Source organism: Adelges cooleyi, unplaced genomic scaffold (genome assembly GCF_023614345.1).
Source record: "Adelges cooleyi isolate 19-005CV unplaced genomic scaffold, UGA_ACOO_1.1 ACOO_flye_CR_arks_rails_tigmint_CR_PRNA_247, whole genome shotgun sequence".
NCBI classification, from domain to species: Eukaryota; Metazoa; Arthropoda; class Insecta; order Hemiptera; family Adelgidae; genus Adelges; species Adelges cooleyi.
Genome location: NW_026095912.1, coordinates 2,287,013 through 2,304,606, shown reverse-complemented (window position 1 = coordinate 2,304,606; position 17,594 = coordinate 2,287,013). Strand labels below are relative to the sequence as shown.

At 33.2% G+C, this 17,594-nt stretch overlaps 1 protein-coding gene across 3 annotated transcripts in view; it reads left to right on the top strand.

Moving 5' to 3' along the window:
• The window catches only part of LOC126836499 (cytokine receptor-like), an 81,272-nt gene that overhangs the window by 2,154 nt on the left and 61,524 nt on the right, over nt 1-17,594 (top strand). For 2 of the 3 annotated variants that reach the window (XM_050569975.1, XM_050569977.1), the window contains exon 1: nt 16,508-17,415. The gene's annotated coding sequence lies outside the window, so the exon portion shown is untranslated. Of the gene's footprint in view, nt 1-4,324; nt 4,363-16,507; nt 17,416-17,594 lie in introns of those variants that run through there. The other variant, XM_050569976.1, reaches the window with a different exon arrangement.

Genomic DNA, 17,594 nt, shown 5'->3' with positions numbered 1-17,594 from the left:
TTAAAAATGTATTTACAGTATTAGGACTGATACAATATTAATGTTGGTTGTCTTGAAGTAAATAAAAAAAGAAGTGAAATGAAGAAAAACCGAAGAAAACCCCTTCCTTAAGGATGTGCTTTTTTTTAACGTTTATTGTTAATACTATGTCTAATATTTTATTGCATACAAATTTGGAACCAATTGGACTATTTTAATCTATTGATATTTTAGCTTTGACGAGGAACTGAAAAGGCATTGTACTTACAATGATGCGTTTTTATTTATTATTTTTTATTTTAATTCCAAACCGCTGAACCGATTTCTTCTTGTAGCAACTTTATGGACCAGAAATCGTACCATTGAGGTAATTTATTGGGCCAAAAATAATACAAATTTAACTCTTTCCCGTTCAAAATCTAGAAAATCACCCAAAAAAATGTACACACCTTTCAACTTATTAAACGACAGATCGCATCAAGGCGTTTATTTAAAAGCGATTTTATCACTTTCAGCTACAAGAATATCCCACTACACCTGTGATCTCCCAACCCCACTGTACTGGCTTTTTTTTCCTCAATTTTATTTACTATTTTTGTCAATGTACAAATTTTATTTTTATTGTTTTTTGTAGGTTTTGTTATTAAATACGACAAGTACTACAGTTTATAAATAAATTAATCTACTTGGGACAGTGCAAAAACCTAATGTGTTTCTTACTTACTTTTGTCAACACTTGAAAACGCATTTAGGGAGGTAAACACTTATCCAACTACTAGCTAGGTCCGTCCGTATCCTTGTATTCACAGGTGCCATAAATGAGTGAATATATTTTTATCACAGATTATTATTGTTAGCCACTTGACAATATTATGTGCAATAATGTTTATAAATCACTTTGAGGTAACTGGAAAACTTGAATTTTGGGTTTTTTAACCGACACGTTAATTTCTGAAATTCCATTTTATTATAATATTAATCCGAGTTTTTTTTTTTTTTTATACAACCATAAATTATACTTACACGCGACACTAAACGCGGTAATTATTACCGTATTATTGAACCTATAATCTCGGGTAAGTATTAACGGGCTTCCCGGAAGCCCTCTGCGGGTGCCATGACAACTGATAAATCATATTTTATACATGTTGTGTGTGTTATTTTTTTACAAAATACCAAGAAAACATCACATGGTTTGAATAATTTATAACGTTGCGTTCGTTAAATATATATATTTTTTTAAATGCACTTCGAGTGGCATTGCATTATATATATAAAAAAAGTAATTTGTATTTGCTCATTTCCTTTTTGGACTTGTGTTGTTTGCGAATAAAATATATTGATTTGGAAAGTCGAGGGTAGAAAAAATTGACAAGATTGAAAAGCATCAATATCTATATTATATATACTGTGTTGGATCTGATGTGGTTCACAGCGAAAGGAATCTCAAACTACTCCAGTGTCTCGTTTTTCGACCATAAATAATTTTTCCCTTTCCTGTTTTGTATATATTTTGTTTCATAGATTTTCAAATTCTGTATCGAATAAACTGGTGAAAAAAATAAAATATCGCTTTTTTTTTGTAAAAAACAATTTTCCTTTTGGTACCGACCGATCACTCTGGGAAATACAAAAAAGAAACTTTTTAAGTTTTCATAAGTTCAATAATGTTTTATTTGTTCGCGTTCCTAACGATGGCCATGTGTACTATACAATTTTTTATTATATATTTTTATTGGGAAAAGTTAAACAACATAATATAAAAAGTAAAATGCGGTTTTCTCCGTTTGTAGCTGTTGAATTCTTTTTTTTTTTTAAAACGTTAATGATTGCTATTGTGAAATAATAATATGCTCAATATGGACATTCTTTAGACCGATGGATGATAAAGGCCGGTATTAGGTGTGTTTAGGTGTGTCTGACTTTGTTACTTATCAGACTTAAAACAGTCAAGTATGATGGTACCGAATTCTTTAGGGTAAACACCTTAAGGGTTGGGTTCATTCGTGGAAAGGGTTGGCAATATAAATATTGGGACAAAATATTATCTTCTATACATTTTTCAGTCACCGAATTGTCTTTTTGACAACATAGTGTTTTTAAAACATTAACATGTTGTTTTTTGCTGCAAAGATAAGCCAAATCCAAGTGCAGACAGCGAAAATAAAAATGTAAAAGAGCGACAAAACAAACTTACAGCAGTACTAATATTTGAATAGGATATTTTGAGCGGCTTCTTATTGTCTTAATAGATAAATAATTGAAAATTATGTTTTTTTTAAATGTGTGTTACGAAAATTGTTATTAAACATTTACAATTATTTAAAAATGCTACTAAAGAACGTTATAAAAAGAATTGTATTTTTTTATTATTGTTAATTTGACATTTAATAGGTATAACATCATAATATAATGTCTTTACTGCTGTAAATCTAATTTGCAATTATTATAAATAATAATAATAAAACCTACTAACGGCGACTTTATTCAAAATGTTTGTTTTTATTTTTTTATTTTTTTAACTAAAATGGACAAGAATAGTTAATAGTGTTATTATGATTTGTGCTTATTTTTCGGATGGGAAATTATGTTCTTTTAAGTTTCGTTTAAAACTAATATTAAGTAAATAAAGAATATTGTAATTTTTAATTATTTTTAGCTTAAATAGTCAGTTCAGTTTTGAATAAAAAAACATTAAAAATAATTATTCAAAACTAGTTGTCGACCAGTGAATATTTTTAGTACATATTTTTTAATGTAAAAAGCTAATTAAGTACCTATGTACGTTGCCGTTAGAGTTTTTGACAGAGCCGACAAGGCTCTGGAAAATACTAAAAAAAAATAAAAAAATTTAGAATAGGTATTGTCTAATAATGTACTAAAACATATTTAAATAAATACAAACTTAGTTATTTTGTCCGCTTGACGGAAAAACATTTAATCGCGGATTCTTAACTCTTATCTCTTATTTCTTATCACTGACTAAAAGTAGATAACAATGACATAATAATATTATTATCCATTTTAAAATGTTTCCAAAAAGAGAAACACTCTACAAAGTAGGTATTGTAATTATTTTAGAATGAACTAGTGTAGGGCCGTCAAAAGAATCGCCCGGTTTTATGTGTTATCGACGTTGTAACACATATATAGTTTTAGATAATATATGATATAGAATTTTCTCATTATGGGGACCGTCCGAAAACCCGGATTTAACTGTGACAATTTATTGAAAAAGTATCGATTTTCCCTCATTTTGGGACACTGTAAACGACGGCTGGTTATTGATTGTGCTATTCTACTGTCACACACACAATGGGCTGTCCGACATAACCCGGACCTTTCCGCCGTTGATTTATAACCCCATCAGTATATATATTTTTTTTAAAACCCCCCTTTGGGGGCAAAAAACATTATCCGGATCCGCGCCAGACCGGTGTTAAGCGTTATTTTAGTGTAGCTGTTATAAAAGCTATTTCCGTTTTATGTTTCCGCCCGCCCCAAAGAATATGTACGAACATAGCTGTTGCACTATTGTGTGTGTATATATTTATATATTTTATTATATATATTAGGCAATATAAAACCGTCGTCGCCAGTGGCCATTGCATCCGTCTGGGCAGCTTTGCCGAATTTCGTTACCACGGTTACCGCGGTTATGTGGTATTTATTTTGTAAAATATATATATATATTTATAATATAACTATTATAATATTATTATCATGTTCTACGATAAACCCGTAGAATATTGTTTATTATTTGTACACTAGCTGCTGTTGCATGCGTTTTGATATATATATATTGTGAGATTTGTGTGTGTAAAAAATAATATATAAATATCTATGATTCTGTGCTACCACAAAGATGGCGAAAAATGGTAACTTCAATTATTTCCGTTGGCGTCATGTACACTTATTTGCAATCTAGTTTATTAATTACCATATATGTGGTCAAGGCGGATAAAATAGAACTAATGTGGTTTAAGTCCAATCTCTTATCACTTGTCTCTTATCAAACCGCGGGGTGGACCGCGACCTTGTAACCAGGTCTGGTAACGCTCGGTCCAATATGGCGGCCACAATACATAACTAAATCAAAATATGTTAGACTTAAAAGTTTAACATTATTAACAGTATTATATTCTGATTTGCTTAACTAAGCTTGAAACTGTAAACAATTAATTAACGTTAATTTATGCATTTTTAAACGATATGAAATATTCATGAGATATATTTCGGCTTGGCTCAACGTTTTCCATCCCCGTTAAAAAGAAATTCCAAAACTGATACAATATTTATATTGTAAAAAAAACCGTTTTAATTTAGTTTTTTTTTAACTTTACAGTTGGTGTGATATTTTCCACAGTTCGCATTCAATAAAAGGTAAGTTTTTTAATGAATATATACATATCTGCTTTACTATTTGGTTTTATTTGGAACGATATAAAATGCTGTTCTTGAAACGACAAGTTTATGTATCGTTCCAAAAGGCATAACTTTACTTGAAAATAGTTTTCATAGACTTGTTTTGTTACAAGTTTAAACTCTCAGTTAAACTATCAAATTATTATTATATAGACTATTAATCGTTTTTAACGGACAGTTATTTTAGTCATAACGAACAATATAAATAATTTTGGATCGGTAAAGTTTTCAACCCCACACAAATGGGCTATAAATAGTATAGTTTACACTGTATAAATCAATAAATGTGCTTATAAAAGTGTTGTTTAATTTTTTTTGGGGGTTTCCCGATAAAAAAAAACATGGCCTCAGATATTTAAATTTAAATTTTGAATTGACAATAATCTGCTAAACGTTAAGGACGATTGGGAAATGTGTTATGTAATAATGATGCACATCATGTGCAAATTTAAAGTAATTTAAAGTTTAACGTTAAAGGTAAATCATTTTATTTTGAACGACGTACGACAATATCGTGCTGAACAATGAAATTAAACACAAATTTTCTGTTAAAAAAAATTGCATTGTGCAAAACATGTAAATGCGTTTATGCATTATTCCACTTGACCCCAACTGTCATTTGATATATTCATTTGCTAGTCGATGCGAGGCTTGCACTGCGAGCTATTCATTAAAGTGCACAACAGTGTAGTCAAAACCACAGAGATAGGTGTTAAAAAATCGGTTGTTAATTAATTGAAAATCTCAATTCCAGACACATTCGACGACACAACACAAACAAGAAAAGCTATACTGAAATTTTTTTTTTTTTAATTATAAACGCTGTACTTTTATTTAACGAAAAATAATTGGATTCCTCTATACATCTTATTACGTCGATGAAAACTCAAAATTGACCAGACGTTATTAGAAGACCATAAACTCGAAAAAATAACTACTCATTTTCTCCGCTCCACCGAAAAACATTGTCATTGATATGTTATCTCTTATCACTTACCTCTTATCATTTGTCTCTTATCACTTATCTATTATCATTTATCTATAATCCCGAAACACATGTCACTTATGTCCTCCTCGAATTTCTTATTACTTGTCTGTTATCTCTAATATTTTATCTCTAACTGAAAGTAAAAGTGTAACGAAAGTTGTATCCAACCCAATAACATATTATATCCATGTTAAAAGTAATGGTTCGGTAGTACTGTGTCTAAGGAGTATTCTTCACAAATTTAGAACTTATAAAAATTGTTGGCCCTTCAAAATGCCTTTCTTGGTACGATTTCTGACCTAAGACTAGCTGCATGAAGAAATCGTTCGGGTGGTTTAACAAATAATGTGGGTCGACACAAGTAAAAAAAAACATATGGAATGCATCGAAGCTAAAAAAATATTTTTAAAATTGATTTTTAGCTTCGATGCGATTTTAAATTAATTATTACCACAATGTTTGATATAAATATACAATACAACTCGAATATACAAAAAATATGAATTATTTTGTTTGCATTAAAACCTCAATGGATGCGATCAATATAAATGTGATATACCTAAGTGTTATATTTGATTTATTCAAGTGTAGAAGTCGAGTTGTGCATAAGTAAATATTAGTCTAAATGTCTATTTCACCCCATCGCTAAATTTTTTTTGTTTTAGTTTAAATTGATAAAAAAAAATGTACTTAATACCGTTAAGTAGGTATAATGTAATAAAATGGTCCATGAGAAGTTTGTACGTCTGAGAAAGTTTATACGCGGTTCGTGTAATATATTATTTAAAAAGTAATTTATCAAAAGGTTGCCAAAAGTTTGACTTTTTGGGCTTGGTGCTTTTCGTTAAAAAAAAACAAAAAAAGTAAACGTTAAAATAGGTATTATGATGATAAACAAGCCGTCAATTGAGAATTATATATATATTCCAACATTTTACACCATTTGGTTTGCACCTGTTGACTTGAACGACAACCTGTTGTTCCCAACTTGGGTGTTTGATAAATGCTGGTGGTAAGTGTTAAGTCCAAACAAATTTGCATGCATGCAGTGAGGGAGGATGCCACCATTATATTTAATAAATGATATAAAATATGTTTAATATACCAAAGGGAAACGGCTTGCCGAGCATGATTGTGTGTGTGTTGCGCATTTCTCATTCGGGCAAATCCAATTGGAGCTAATAAATCCGTTTGCCGAGTCAAAAGCTTTTGCAATCAAAAACAGTGTTAAGCGGGCATTGCTGTACACGCCGAATAATAATAATAATAATATACACAAGAAATATCTTTTGAAACGGTTCCCCTCGTCTCCCGAATACAATTTCCATAAAAGGTTTTAAGAGCATAAACTTGTAGTTAAAACAAAACAAAAACATACCATCTCCCCTTTTGCGTCGAAGCTGAAAACTTTACTCGTTCCCCAAGGTGTTATAAATAATCATTTTCGTGGGTTTTTTGTATCTCAATAATAATCTTAATAATTTCAAAAAAATATAGATGCATATAACATGTTAAAATCCTCGGATAAGCAATAGAATTTTAACATGATTTTGTGCTGAGGGTGAAATATGATAAGAATAGTCGGTATTGATAAGATAATGAAGTTTATTGATAAGAAAATCGGCACATTAAAAACATTTTGGATTTAATTTTAAAACAAAAAGGTTTTTCATTTTATTTAAACGAATTTAAATAATAAAAAATAACCATTTATTTGTATACATTCTTGATTAATAATTTAAACAGTTTTTAACTAGCATAAAAATCTAAATCAAATTTTTATTTAAAAAAAAAAAAAACGAATTAATTTTTATTTACCTAATTGAAAAATCCAATTTCAAAAAAAGCAAACGTGTACACAGTTGTGTAAGCATTACAAACAATAATTAATGAAAAAATTAAAACGAAAAAACGGGTTAGGTTAAAATAAAAACAAAAATTTATTTAAGCTATAGCATTATTTGAAATTCCAAGTTAAATAAAATATTAGATGCGCCAAATAAAAATGTGTTTTAAATAACCCGGTACAAGAAAAAAAAATGCAATTAGTTATTAAAATAAAAGATATGTTCAGGTCTTCAAAACGTCTATGGGACGGTTGTCTGTTGTTAATTATCTCTTATCAACCGATTCTCTTATCAATTATCCAGGGATGATCGATTTTCTCTTATCACCAACCCATTATTGAATAACAACATATCATTTTAACAACATAGCATTGTTCATCATCATATTCCCTTCAACTTCAAACCACTTAGCTTAAAAGTACCCAATTGAGGATGACAAGTCCTCAGAGACATTTGAAAACTCATAAAAAACAGCTGTACGACGGCCTTGGGTTTACACGAGCATTAGATATTGAAACGACTTAAACTTTGTCGCGTTCAAAGTCTGTCGGCGTTGCAAGTGTATGAAGAAAATGTTAATTAAGAAAAAGTAATTACAACCATAAGTAAGTATGCGAAAAAGAGCAATCAACGTTGAGTTTTACAGCAAATTTAAGTAGGTTTTTTTTCAATTCGTGGAAACGACTTCGGTGTGCTTATTATTGTGAAACTTTTCAAATAAAAAAAAAAATGAGGAAAACCTATTATTAAACAATGTATTTTTTTTTCTTTTACAAAATTGAGTACAACGGTGGTCTTTTTACTGAAAAATCGTTATTTCTTAAATGAAAACGGAATGAGAGTTTTTTTTAATTTACCCTTGGTTAGGTCAAGTCGAGTTAGGATGAGATAATGCAAACTGGACCAATCAAGTTGGGAACGACATTGGTGTGAACTGAAATTTTAAATGACTATTATTTGATCAAGACATGGCCTAGGTAAGCTTTATGGTCTGTTCGACTTGCGTTATTTTTACATTAATATTTTATTCAACGCCGCGTTCAATTTGAAAAACTTTTATAATTATTTTTTTAATTAAAATTTTTTTTTTTTTTATTGGTAAGCTCGATGAGAAAATGATTAAAATGGTAATACGTTTGTTTGTTTGTTTGTTGGCCGTGCATAACACAAGCCGTAAATCCAATTACCGGGCTGTTTTGAAACATACATAATATATTAGTAGTTTCACACTGTACACATAATATATGAATGTGCATTGATGATAATATACGGGTCACGGGTGTCAAATGTCCGTTCTACAGCTGATAATATATGTATGTTGTTGGTGTCAGAATGACGGGTGTCAAGTGTCCGTTTTCGGTGTCGACTGGCAAACGTAAATCTACATAAAAAGACTTAAAAGTCAATAGCTGTCGGTGAACTTGCAAAAGCGTACACGACTTTAAATCCAATTTCGAATCCAACCCACTACCCTACGTTCTCTGGTAGAACGTTGCTTTTTGCCTGCAACAAAAACTTCCCTTACACCGTTGTCTACTAATTGAGGAATTATCATTAAGATGATAAGATTGCTAAGGTGTCCCGCCCTGAAATGGTCAGGGCTTAAGAGTATTAGTCATTCCATCTCGGCATTCTTATCCTATTCTCATTCATAGATTGTTAGTTTTCTTTTCATAATCTAAATCGCATATTTCCGTGTTTCTGCATGTTGTAAGGAACCCTCGTCCTCATCTAACCATGTTAAGATAATACTATGTTAGGTTACACCGAAGGGATGACCAAAGAGGAAGGCTTAGAACCGTTGTAAAGCTAAATGTGAACCGTGGTCATTTCAAGTAAGTTCTCATTATCTGCATCTTCTTCACTTTAGACCATACAAATGGCCAGACAAATTATCATTCACACACCGTCTATCATCTCTTCACTCTCCACACAACTCTGTGTTTTTATTTCTGACATCTATTCTTGTTCACCTTTGGTCAACCTAAAACACTCAAGAATAATCTCTTCCATAATCACGATTCTTTTAACAACGATCAAACTAGCTCGAGGCTTTCTCGTCTTTCCTACTATTGAAGCAACTCACAAACTACCTCGCATTTATTGAATCTGTCATTCAGTTTAGAATCTACTACGATTCTCTCCATTTTTTAAAATCAAATCTCATTACTTTTATACTCTCATCTACTAATGCGCATCTGGCACGTCTCTAGTAAATATATTCCTTATCTAAGAGTAACAAGGATAGATATTACGCTGACCTTTTTATAGACCTCCTAAAATTTTACAAGGAATTCTCGCATTTCGCCATTTTGACGAGAAATGAAAAAGGACGTCATCTTCTTACTTGTCCTTCGTTATTTTAACATTCTTCCTTGAAAGACATTCTTGCCAAAAACATTCTGCAATACATCTCTTGGCGTTCTGTCATAGTCTTTATCCAAATCATAAATACTCGTTTGCCTATATTCACGCACAGCTGCACGAATAAACAACATTTCCCCCAGGTCCTAGCTTTTAGTGTTCCAACGTTCGCATTGTTGGAAATTGACGCTTTGATCATAAAGTATACATCATAAGCAAAGGAAATTCTATACAGCGGTTGTAAAAGAAAATAGTAGTCTGAACCCTTCCGACCCTCCCTCCGGAAGCTCGTCTCCTGTTAACTCAATTACTTTATCATAATTAACATAATAACACTATACCGGACAACCGGAGCAGCAATAATTGTATTTCTATAAAGACAAACGAATCGAACGGAAATGAAATAGAGTTTGCTTTGTTCACTTATTGTTTCCAATCGATAACAAATCCTTATTCAGCTATTATATGTACTTTAGACAAGGAACGTCAAATTAATGAAACAAACTTCGGAAGTTTATGCATTTTCAAGTTTTTACTGAATGGTCCATCAAATAGCTAGATAAACAATAAATTTCAATTGCATTTAAAAGAACCCTAGCTCAACAATTATTTGTAGTAGATCTTAGATATAGTTTTGAATAGAGTTCGAGTAAGCCGCTTTTACATTGAAGCCATCACGAGACTACATTGTCTGCAGTCGATGCTAACGATATATTAATTACCTCTGCGCCTCCGGAGAAAATGGAGAGTGGAGAATTACTAAAAATTAAGTAACGTTAAAAATATTCCGCACCTCGAGAGAATAACTAATATTATAATGGTAAAAAAAGAAAATGAACGAAAAAATCCATTCGGGTAATACTTAAATGGCGTGTAATTTATGTAACCGTTTTATATAAACTCGATTGCGCTTTTCCTTCGGGTAGACATACTAATATGAATAAATTAAAAAAAAAATCTCTCGACCCTTCCGGTACTCTTGCAGCAATTTTGACGCTGAATGCTCGACTTAAGTTATGCTAATGACCGGCGAAGACCGGATTCTTGTGTGTACACTCGATATTATACAGCCCGGCTAAGAGGGTTGAATAAACACCAATTATACGGAAAATTTGATTTTGCTTAATTTGCCCGCTAAAACATTTCTCTTTCCAAGTTCAACACAATAATAGAACTTGTGTTAAGCATATTTTCTCGTTGTTCGAAACAGGATTCACTCAGGCGAGGTCGTTAAGAAAACAAAAACCACCACCGAACTCAGTACAACTAAGTTATTCAACCAAGTGTCGGTTATTATTTGAGTTAAATGAAAACAAATATGGCGGTTTTGTTGAAAATCCAAACAAACCAAAATGCAGATAAAAATGAAATGCATTTGTCGTTGGGCCCACAATAATTGTTAACAATTAAATATTTAATGATTTATACACAAGTCTTGCACTATGTCGATGCATTTTTAATGGAGTATTAATGACCTTTACTGTAACGATAATACCTTGATTGCCTTAGCTTAGGTTGGGTTAGGTCATGGGACAGAGAGAGGAGAGATATTCTCCGGAATTCAACCAATAATTATAATCTGTGAACATGTTAATATTTGCTCATAACATATGTGGAAAATTAGTCACAATTAAATCAAATTCAGGTTAGGTTAGGTTCAGGACTGGGATGTCAACCTAAGATGTTTTTAAAACATCTTCTCCTCTCGGTATTCAACCCTTAGGTTGGTTTTGTAGTTTCCCACAATTCCTTCACTAATTTTTTATCATTAGCTAGCCTTTTCAACTCTCTGTAGCTTGACAGCCCCGCATCTGAAATCAGTGTTTTGATAAATGATATTCTTGGTCGTCCTCGGTCTCATGCACTTGTCTCAGAACATCATATTCCATCATATTCCAGAACCTCGCATGAGTTCATTATTAGCTATATTTATTGATATCATAGATATGCAATTGTGAATATTATAATATGGATTTCACCGAGTCTGTTTAATGTTCGCCGCCGCATCGCCTCTTGAACAACATTTGTGGGAATCTATTGGCGTTAACCGTCGGTCATATAATAAAATATTAATCATCTATTAGCGTATCATTCAGTCGGTAGGAATATTATATTACCGTATAATAGAAAAGTTGCGTGTCCAACGGGGTAGTTTAAGTGTTGTTCGTATTACCTATGCCCTGGTTTTAATATGCCACGTCGCCTGACCCTCTTGCCCTCCGGCACGTCTACTCTGGTAAGCCTACATGTACAACAGTAATAATAAATGAGCCCGTTTTGTCACGAAACGTTGGGCGTCTCTAGTCATTGTTATTATTTTGTCACGCTCCTCGTCTGGGAATATTATATTTTTGTTTGTCTTCTCGATCATTATGAATCAATGACGTCGTGTGTTTGTACAAGAGTCGAAGCAATCAATTTTTTGTATTCCGGGGGAGATTTAATTTAATATGTGGTCAACCGAAAAAAAAGGTTATCTGACATCTGTTGGGTGGATCTGACCAAGCGAGGGGGAAAAATGAATAAATCCCAAAAGCCATAGCCTGCGGAACGGATAACTGTGCTAATTACTATACAAATTGTATAAATTACAGCGTAGTCCATGGCAGGCAACAATTACCGGATCGCCGGATAATATAATGGTAGACAGTTGAGTTTTTGCATAATGTACACTTTGACGTGCCCGTAACGCCCATCGTATTTTGGGTCTAATTGAATGCCACGGACACACCTAAATAATGAACTAGATTGTTGAAAATGTGGCCGACCACCCTTGCTCGAACCGTCGTAGTCACCTGCACGACTTTGCGGGGTCTCTTCAACGTTTATTTGGTGAAAAACATTGTGAGAGCGTGTACTGTCAAGTAGGGCTGATGTATAAACGGAGACAATAAGAAAGATGAAAGAAAAACGAAATGACAATCCTCAGATGAAATGACTAGGTTAGACAAGTTCAATATAGGAGAGTTAGTTTGTGAGTTGCTTCAATAACAGGAAAGACGAGAAAGACTTGGGTTGGTTTGATCATTTTAAAAGGAATCCGGAAAATGGAAGAGATTATTCTTGAGTGTTTTAGGTTGATCAAAGGTGAACAAGAATAGATGTCAGAAATAAAAACACAGTTGTGTAGAGAGTGAAGAGATGATGAATTTCTTTTGCATGGTCTTAAGTGAAGAAGTAAATAATGATTGTCAGAACTTACTTAAGATGACTTCCAGATTCGGTTCACATCCAGATTTAGCTTTATAACGGTTCTAAGCGTTAAACCTTGACCCCTTTGGTGTAACCTAACCTAGACCTTATCATAGTTGGAAGAGGAGGTGGAGGGTTTATTACAGGGTTGTTTTTTTCAAGTGTTTTGTTGTCTCGAATTATGAACAAATTATTGAAGAAGATGAAAGAAAGAAACATTTCCCACTCGTTAGTACATAATTTCCTTGTGTGGCACAAACTTAGACAATGAAAGGAAAATTATCGAGGCTGATGTATGGTAGTTTTGAGCACTGAAAAAGAAAGATAGGATGAAAAATCTGAGACGGAATGACTAGGTTGCAATATATATCGTATAATATTATATTACACAGAGTCTATTCTTCATAAAGTCCATAACATTTTCATGTAATATTGAATTTTTGTGTGTGACTTTATTGGTTTTTTTTTTATGGTCGTCCAGAAGTGGTCCAAACTAATGTTTTTTGCAGTATAAGAATTCCGGTTTTGGCTTTTGGTAACAACGACTCGGCTCTCCGTTAAGTCGTTAACTACATATAAAACAAAAAATAAAAGTTGCACTGTACATTTACATTTATATTGTATGGAAGTTGACTTTTGATTGACAGCTCGGGTAATTTCGGAAAAAGGCTCGAGCGGGACAAGTATATCATGGTAAAAAAAATGAATAAAGTCGCCTTAATAATGTCACGAGTCTTATGAAACGTTATCATAAATCGATAAATACCAAATCCCTAATAGCCGTGGCACAAGACGTCGATTGTGACGTTAAATGTGACGGTTAGAAAAGTTGAGAAGCATAAATATTTGAACAGTTTGTTCGGTCGACCGACACGCAGCACAAACATTCCCCGTTCGAACAAAAGACAAGAGTATATTGCATTGTATATATATATATATATGAATATGCCAAGTAAAAAATATAGCATTTAATCAAAAGAAAGGCCTCTCTACTTCAAGAAAATTCGGCCCAAATATAAGGGAAAATCTTTGTAAAAACTTACGTTTGGAGCGTGTACCTAAATGCTATATGGTAGCGAGACATGTATGCTCAAGTGAAGCTAAATGGGTTGGCCATGTACTACAAGACACGGTGGACTACTTGGAAGACCTAAGAGTACAGCCGACAAATAGTAATGGATCGTGGATGCGGTTGAAACGAATAAATTAAAAGAAAGACGAGCACCGTGGAAGAATGGTGCAAACCAAACTTAGGATCTTGACAGAAGAAGATTTTAGGAACAAACAAGTAGTTTGCCAAAAGAGCTGATGTACGTCAAAGCTGAAAATCCAATCTGATTATGATGAAAATGGTCATCTCTGTAAGACTTGGGTATGATTGGAAAACTACTAAGACATTAAAAGACACAAACGTTGAAACCGTTCAGGCATTTAAGAGCCTTCCTTCTTTATACAGAACGTCCTGTTGAAATATTCAAAGCGATACGCCCTACTATTTTCGATAATAATAATAATGATATTAAATTGATGCCCTTATTCTAATTGACCAATCCACCGTGAAATCTTGTGCAACTAGAGAAAATGTTGTCTCTACTAGAACAGTGTACTGTTATACTTTAAGGGGATGTCTCGTTTAACTGCCAGGGGTAAATGTTGATGATGAAAATCTTGAAAATCTTGCACAAAAATGTCTTGTGAATTTGCACCACAACAAAATACAATACCTGAATGGAAAACCGATCGATAAGACACAGTCCTTTTGTGTGTGGCCAACTTATTTCCAAATGTATTATTATTATTATTTTAGTAATTCGATATTATGTCGGTCGAACGTCCTCCATTGCTTTGGCATGAATTCTACTTGCAATTCAAGTCAGATTAACCATTGAGCACGTGCCTAGATCAACAAGCCAAAGTAAGGAACAAAAAAAAAATCACTTAATGCAGATATTTTGCAGACTTAGTCTGGATTTGACTTGTAAGGATTTCATTTGTAATTTAAAAATAGCTTGTAAAGGCTATTTTGTAGGCCATTTTCGGCAAAATTTTCTACTTCTACTTTTTAAAAAGGCAATATCGTCCACGTGGTTGTTGGTCAACGAGTCGGGGTCTCTTAGAAAGTACAAACATATTACTTTTAATTAGGTTCAAGTGACGAAATTGTGAGTCTAATTTTGATTCTGTAAAAAAAAAAGAGAGGATTGATTGGCCTCTTCATTATGGACAAGTCCACAATCTAATCTAAGTTTAGCCTATCTCGAAATATTATGTATGAAAAAAATAAAGATTTTCAAGTGTCATATTTTAGCTTTAACAAGGTACCACGTGAATGAACAGCGCATGTAAATGGCCACACTGATCAAATATAACAGATATTTTTAATCATTCTTGCACACTAAACTATAGCAAATAATTGTGTCATCGATATCAATACGGTTCACGTGGGCTCATCACCAAATCAAGTGCCTGCACACCTTCTTTTTTGTGCAAACATATTGTGTATTTTGAATAACAATTTATAAGTATATATTTGAAATCAAACTGATAAAAAAAAAACAGTAAAATACACTATCGTTTTTAGTGTTGTGTACATTTTTTTTTTTAAATAAAATAATCATAATTTGTTACTTTAATTCGCTACAAAATTTTTAAAAAGATATAATATTTTAAAAGGTTAAAAAACTATTTAAAAAGTAATACACAATAACTTTACTTACAAACATACAAGTAAGATTATACGATGAAATAAATGTAATTTTTAAACGAAAAAATGGAAACATTCTAAACAATAGTATGCATTGGAAAGTATACCTTTGCTTAGAATTTGTTTTGTGCCTAGTCGTAGTCCCAAAGTACTTGCTCGAATTTAAGTAGGTAACATATTTTACTACATCTAAGACGTTTATTTGCTTCTTCGGTCTACATAAGTATGTTTTTTTAGACTAATCATACCTGAATGGTCAATAATGATATTGTCTAAACTCAGAAAGCGGCATATTTTCCTGTGATAGTCCATAAAATTGTTTAACTAATTACTGAACTAATAACCACACAAATAACCGTTTAACCTTTAAGGGGATTGCTGGCGATCTGAATTTTTGACGTTTTAGATCAAAACACCAGACAAAATGTCGACTACTTGCGATGGTCACAGTACAGTTCTGTAAAGACAAACGAGTTCTTTGGAAACTCTGTTGTGTATCACCACCCTAAGTAGTCGCGTTTTTCCCGGATTTTTGGTCTAAAATAAGGCAAACAAAAATGGCTATTACTGTGAAACGACTATTTTCTCGAGTTGAAAAGATTTTGCCAAAAAATTGCCTGTACAAAATCCGTTAGAAAAACGGCCCGAGCGGCGTCCGACAACAATAATAATAATAATAACAGTTATATAATAATAATAATAATAATAACAATAACAATAATCGTTATCGGCGGAGGCGATGGGGGGGGGCGCTCGCGAGGAGCAACGGGGCACCCACTTTTTTTTTTTTTTTTGAAAACAACCCCCACGACGGGGAAAACCCGTAGGGGCCGCCGCCGCCGAGCACCCGTCCCTCTCCACCTGTTCGGCGCCGATGCGGACGCCGCCGCCCCCCACCGAATCGGTCGCCGTCGCCGTTCGCCGCCGCCGCCGCCGGCAGAGCGGCAACGACAACAGGTGGTTTTTTTCTGTGCCGCCGGTCGAGGCGATTCAACAGTTTCGTGTGTGCGGCCTTGCCAGACTGTACTCGTTTTCTTAGGGTCGCGCCCGCGTCGGGTTTTCTTTGAAAAAAAAAAAAAATCGTTTTTTATTTTTTGTATTAGTTTTTTTTTTCAAATCGGTTCTTAGAAGAAAATCTTATTAAAAAAAAAAATCACCAAAATAGACCACGCGCCGTAAAACGAAACCGCGCGGGTATTGTGCCGTCGGAAAAACCCGAGAAAATTCGGACTTGGGAAAAAAATTTCAAAAAACACACACACACGGCAAACGATGGACGCGACGTTTTTTTCTTTAATTTTTTTGTTGTAATTTTGTGAATTTTATTATTTAACTTTTTTTTTTTATGTGAATTTTACTTCAATTTTACACGTCTAGCGCGTGTGTTATACTTGGTTTATTTTTCCTGTAAACAATTTTTCGCTAAACTATACAAATCCATTAATTTTTTTTTTCAATTTTTTTAATCCTTTTTTTTGGAATTTTTTTGTTCATACATGGTTTAAATTTTTTTTTTTGTTTGAGTCTGCTGGCGGACCGCGGGCGCGTCACCGTTGTGCAAATTAAAAAAAACAACAATAATAATATGTTGCCGTTGTCGTTGTTGTTGTTGTTGTCCATCGGTGGAACAGTGATAACGCACGGGTTCGGTCGCGCCAATCATCGGCCACAATAATACCGTTTTCCGACCTCGTCGGCTCAGCGGCTGTGACCACACCGGAAACTGGCGAAAAAAGCAAAAAATAAAATATCAAATTTATATAAAAAAAATACTCTAAAACAACAGTAAAGTAAGCGTTTTTTTCATTTTTACAATTACTATAATCCGCGCACGGTTTAAAAAAACAAACCTACCAGGAAAAATACCTACACCCAATCGAGGATGACACCGCGATAAGGCCGCCGACGTTTACCAGGTAAATTTTTGCTCGTGGCATAATTATTATTAATAATATAGGTACACTAGGTTATTGCATGTCCTCCCCCACACACTTTATTATCAACCGTTATCAATTCACAAAATAGCGGCGTTAGGGGGGTATACAAACACTTTTATGAAATAAATTCATTTGATTGGCCGACCCTTTTACGCTGC